Source organism: Schistocerca gregaria, unplaced genomic scaffold (assembly GCF_023897955.1).
Source record: "Schistocerca gregaria isolate iqSchGreg1 unplaced genomic scaffold, iqSchGreg1.2 ptg000874l, whole genome shotgun sequence".
Lineage (NCBI taxonomy): Eukaryota > Metazoa > Arthropoda > Insecta > Orthoptera > Acrididae > Schistocerca > Schistocerca gregaria.
The window spans coordinates 25,001-30,000 of NW_026062235.1; the positions used below are offsets into that span (position 1 = coordinate 25,001).

The 5,000-nt window shown below is 55.8% G+C and overlaps 3 non-coding genes across 3 annotated transcripts in view; all 3 read right to left on the reverse strand.

Moving 5' to 3' along the window:
* LOC126323880 (large subunit ribosomal RNA) overlaps positions 1 to 223 on the reverse strand; it is a 4,222-nt gene extending 3,999 nt beyond the window's left edge. Inside the window, exon 1 of the ribosomal RNA XR_007559740.1 lies at positions 1 to 223. This exon is cut by the window's left edge and continues 3,999 nt beyond it. This is a non-coding gene — a ribosomal RNA (large subunit ribosomal RNA).
* A 188-nt stretch (positions 224 to 411) lies between these two features.
* LOC126323857 (5.8S ribosomal RNA) lies at positions 412 to 566 on the reverse strand. The gene has a single exon (XR_007559719.1). It is a non-coding gene; the product is annotated as a 5.8S ribosomal RNA (ribosomal RNA).
* Positions 567 to 935: 369 nt separating this feature from the next.
* Positions 936 to 2,827, reverse strand: LOC126323866 (small subunit ribosomal RNA). The gene has a single exon (XR_007559727.1). It is a non-coding gene; the product is annotated as a small subunit ribosomal RNA (ribosomal RNA).
* Positions 2,828 to 5,000: the final 2,173 nt, after the last annotated feature.

Consider the following 5,000-nt stretch of genomic DNA (forward strand, 5'->3'; position numbering starts at 1 on the left):
ACGGGCCGTGGCCTCATTCAAGTTGGACTTGGGCTCGGCGCGAGGCGTCGGGGTAGTGGACCCTCCCAAACACCACATGCCACGACAGGCGGCAGCCTGCGGGGTTCGGTGCTGGACTCTTCCCTGTTCGCTCGCCGCTACTGGGGGAATCCTTGTTAGTTTCTTTTCCTCCGCTTAGTAATATGCTTAAATTCAGCGGGTAGTCTCGCCTGCTCTGAGGTCGTTGTACGAGGTGTCGCACGCCACACCGCCAGCCGGCTGTGCACGCTACCGAGAAAGTACCGGTATGCGAACCGCCAGGCGACGGGCGCGCATCGCACGTTTAAGGAGACGCGGCCGGCCACACAGGCGACCACGACACTCCCACGTCTCCGAAGCGGGACAAACGCCGCGCGCTTCAGTATACGTAGCCGACCCTCAGCCAGACGTGGCCCGGGAACGGAATCCATGGACCGCAATGTGCGTTCGAAACGTCGATGTTCATGTGTCCTGCAGTTCACATGTCGACGCGCAATTTGCTGCGTTCTTCATCGACCCACGAGCCGAGTGATCCACCGTCCTGGGTGATCTTTTCCTTTTCAGTCTCCCACTGTCTCTTTCAAGACAGCAGCATTTGCGGGACTGAGGCGTCTGACGGCCCCTGTTCCACTATTTTTTTGTGTCCAACGGCCTCACAGCCGATGGGCGTCGTACGGCTCCACACCGGGGCGGACAGGCACTCGGGCGAACGTCATTCAAAACCGGCGCCAGGCGCCAGGTACCGCAGGCCAGCCGCTCCAGAGCTTCAGCGCTCGTACCACACAACAACAACAACACTTCCGCTAGTTTTGAGAGGCACGCGTGGTTCCGCACGCGGCGCACGGCCACTGCCGTACAGGTAGCGTGTTGCGCGACACGACACGACACGCACATCGAAAGACATGCAGTCTAGTCGGTAATGATCCTTCCGCAGGTTCACCTACGGAAACCTTGTTACGACTTTTACTTCCTCTAAATGATCAAGTTTGGTCATCTTTCCGGTAGCATCGGCAACGACAGAGTCGATGCCGCGTACCAGTCCGAAGACCTCACTAAATCATTCAATCGGTAGTAGCGACGGGCGGTGTGTACAAAGGGCAGGGACGTAATCAACGCGAGCTTATGACTCGCGCTTACTGGGAATTCCTCGTTCATGGGGAACAATTGCAAGCCCCAATCCCTAGCACGAAGGAGGTTCAGCGGGTTACCCCGACCTTTCGGCCTAGGAAGACACGCTGATTCCTTCAGTGTAGCGCGCGTGCGGCCCAGAACATCTAAGGGCATCACAGACCTGTTATTGCTCAATCTCGTGCGGCTAGAAGCCGCCTGTCCCTCTAAGAAGAAAAGTAATCGCTGACAGCACGAAGGATGTCACGCGACTAGTTAGCAGGCTAGAGTCTCGTTCGTTATCGGAATTAACCAGACAAATCGCTCCACCAACTAAGAACGGCCATGCACCACCACCCACCGAATCAAGAAAGAGCTATCAATCTGTCAATCCTTCCGGTGTCCGGGCCTGGTGAGGTTTCCCGTGTTGAGTCAAATTAAGCCGCAGGCTCCACTCCTGGTGGTGCCCTTCCGTCAATTCCTTTAAGTTTCAGCTTTGCAACCATACTTCCCCCGGAACCCAAAAGCTTTGGTTTCCCGGAGGCTGCCCGCCGAGTCATCGGAGGAACTGCGGCGGATCGCTGGCTGGCATCGTTATGGTTAGAACTAGGGCGGTATCTGATCGCCTTCGAACCTCTAACTTTCGTTCTTGATTAATGAAAACATACTTGGCAAATGCTTTCGCTTCTGTTCGTCTTGCGACGATCCAAGAATTTCACCTCTAACGTCGCAATACGAATGCCCCCGCCTGTCCCTATTAATCATTACCTCGGGTTCCGAAAACCAACAAAATAGAACCGAGGTCCTATTCCATTATTCCATGCACACAGTATTCAGGCGGGCTTGCCTGCTTTAAGCACTCTAATTTGTTCAAAGTAAACGTGCCGGCCCACCGAGACACTCAACAAAGAGCACCCTGGTAGGATTTAAACGGGGTCCGCCTCGGGACGCGAAAGCACCCCTTCGGCTCGCCCCACCGGCAGGACGTCCCACGATACATGCCAGTTAAACACCGACGGGCGGTGAACCAACAGCGTGGGACACAAATCCAACTACGAGCTTTTTAACCGCAACAACTTTAATATACGCTATTGGAGCTGGAATTACCGCGGCTGCTGGCACCAGACTTGCCCTCCAATAGATACTCGTTAAAGGATTTAAAGTGTACTCATTCCGATTACGGGGCCTCGGATGAGTCCCGTATCGTTATTTTTCGTCACTACCTCCCCGTGCCGGGAGTGGGTAATTTGCGCGCCTGCTGCCTTCCTTGGATGTGGTAGCCGTTTCTCAGGCTCCCTCTCCGGAATCGAACCCTGATTCCCCGTTACCCGTTACAACCATGGTAGGCGCAGAACCTACCATCGACAGTTGATAAGGCAGACATTTGAAAGATGCGTCGCCGGTACGAGGACCGTGCGATCAGCCCAAAGTTATTCAGAGTCACCAAGGCAAACGGACCAGACAAGCCAATCCGATTGGTTTTGATCTAATAAAAGCGTCCCTTCCATCTCTGGTCGGGACTCTGTTTGCATGTATTAGCTCTAGAATTACCACAGTTATCCAAGTAACGTGGGTACGATCTAAGGAACCATAACTGATTTAATGAGCCATTCGCGGTTTCACCTTAATGCGGCTTGTACTGAGACATGCATGGCTTAATCTTTGAGACAAGCATATGACTACTGGCAGGATCAACCAGGGAGCTGCGTCAACTAGAGCTGAGCAGCCGGCCGCCCGGGAGTGTGTCCCGGGGGCCCGCGCGAACACGCAAGCGTCGCGCTCAATTATTCTGCAAACAGGAGGAGGCCGAGCTCCCCTGCACGATACACCTCGAAACCCTCTCAGGTCCCGGCGGCGCGCAGCGCCGTCCTAGGTACTTGGTCGGTTTCGAGAGAGGCGCAATCGCCCGGAGTTAGGCGAGTAGACGGTTTTAGTGCGAACACCCTTGCTCCCAACTGAGCTTGCCGCTGCCGACAGAGGCCCGGGAGCGTGCTGTCGTGGCATTGCCGGCGGGAGACAACACGCGCCACCTATGGTGACCGGCAGCTCCAACGCCAGCGCCACACAAGGGCAAAGCCCCACTTGGGTGCAGAAGCGAACTCTCCCAGCACAGCGCACGCGCCAACACGTCCGCACAACTGCGATACAAACCACCTGCGAGAACCGCTGGGGCGACCGAGCAGCAGACGGCGTCGCGGCGCCGAGTGCCAGGCGGCGGCGCATCCTCAACGCACACAGTCCTCAATCAGACCAGCACACTGCAGATGTCCACCGCGCTTCGCACCGGGCTCGGCTGAACCAACTTTGGCCGCCAGGCGCCGCGTGCAGGGTGCGCCGCAGCGTAGCTGCGCCGCCTGCCGAGCCCGTCGGCTGGCGCTCCTGCCACTCGGCGCCCCCCACCAGCCGCCTGTTGCGCGTGCGCCCACGCAGCGCGCGGCCAACACGCCGGGCGGCCCCCCTTCACCGGCCGGGAACAGTCCCACCAAGCCACCGCCGCGTATCGCTTCATACCCACATGGGCCTAGTCACGTGTGTGGATGTGGCGGGTACCGCTGAAACAACCGGTTAATAGCTGTACCGATCGTCGCCATCACAGATTCACCTCCAGCGTGAACAACCGCTCAACAACGGATTTCCAGTTCATTTGCGTATCTTGGGCAGTAAACGTAGATGTCCACCTACATTTGCGAATTCAACAATTCTTGCATGCCAGGATGTCATGTGTCACGACACGCTACATCAGACCACATACACACTGCGACATGTGCAGAAGAGAACACGTGGAAGGTGGCCCGCGCACGTATGCGATGTCCCTTCCGCGATCCACTGTCAACCGGCATCTGCGGCATGTCCCAGATATGGAACGCGGTCCACCAGGGTAGCACTTTGTGTGAGGCAATACGACAAAGTCGGAATACACGCGTCACTACATCACACGGCTCACGCTGACCTGACCTGACTCACCGCACCACCACCCCCAGCGACCCAGGGTGACATACAATGCGTTCGTACGTTCCTCCCACACGCCTCTACGGCGTACCACAGTGCAACCTAGCTGTTATTGGGAGACGAGACAAGTAGCATCGAGCACAACATATGGAAATTGAGATTCGACACCGTTGGGCACAGCCAGCGTACGGTCACACGTATCACACTACTTCACTCTGTACGTAACTACCGATGATCGGTACAGCGTGTGGGTTACGCGTACGACATCAGCGGACAATGGACACAGACCATACCACGACGTACACTGAGGGCGTCGACATCTGAACGCAACTGAACAGCTGCGAGGCTCATTTAACACTCAAACGCCAGACCGACCAGCTTGAGAGGACGGAGACACAAAGAGAGGGGCAGAGGGGGGGGGGGGGGGCGATATAGTCCTATTGCAGTACAATTGACAGTGGATAGCGGGAATATGTGGAAAGTAAGCAACACTCGCAAGACATCTACATGAGGATAACAACGACACCAGAGATTCCGAGCAGTGAACTATGTTAGGCAAAGGGACAACGTGGGTTAGGTTAAGGGACAACGTGGGTTAGGTTAAGGGACAACGTGGGTTAGGTTAAGGGACAACGTGGGTTAGGTTAAGGGACAACGTGGGTTAGGTTAAGGGACAACGTGGGTTAGGTTAAGGGACAACGTGGGTTAGGTTAAGGGACAACGTGGGTTAGGTTAAGGGACAACGTGGGTTAGGTTAAGGGACAACGTGGGTTAGGTTAAGGGACAACGTGGGTTAGGTTAAGGGACAACGTGGGTTAGGTTAAGGGACAACGTGGGTTAGGTTAAGGGACAACGTGGGTTAGGTTAAGGGACAACGTGGGTTAGGTTAAGGGACAAATTGAGTTAGGTTAAGGGACAAATTGAGT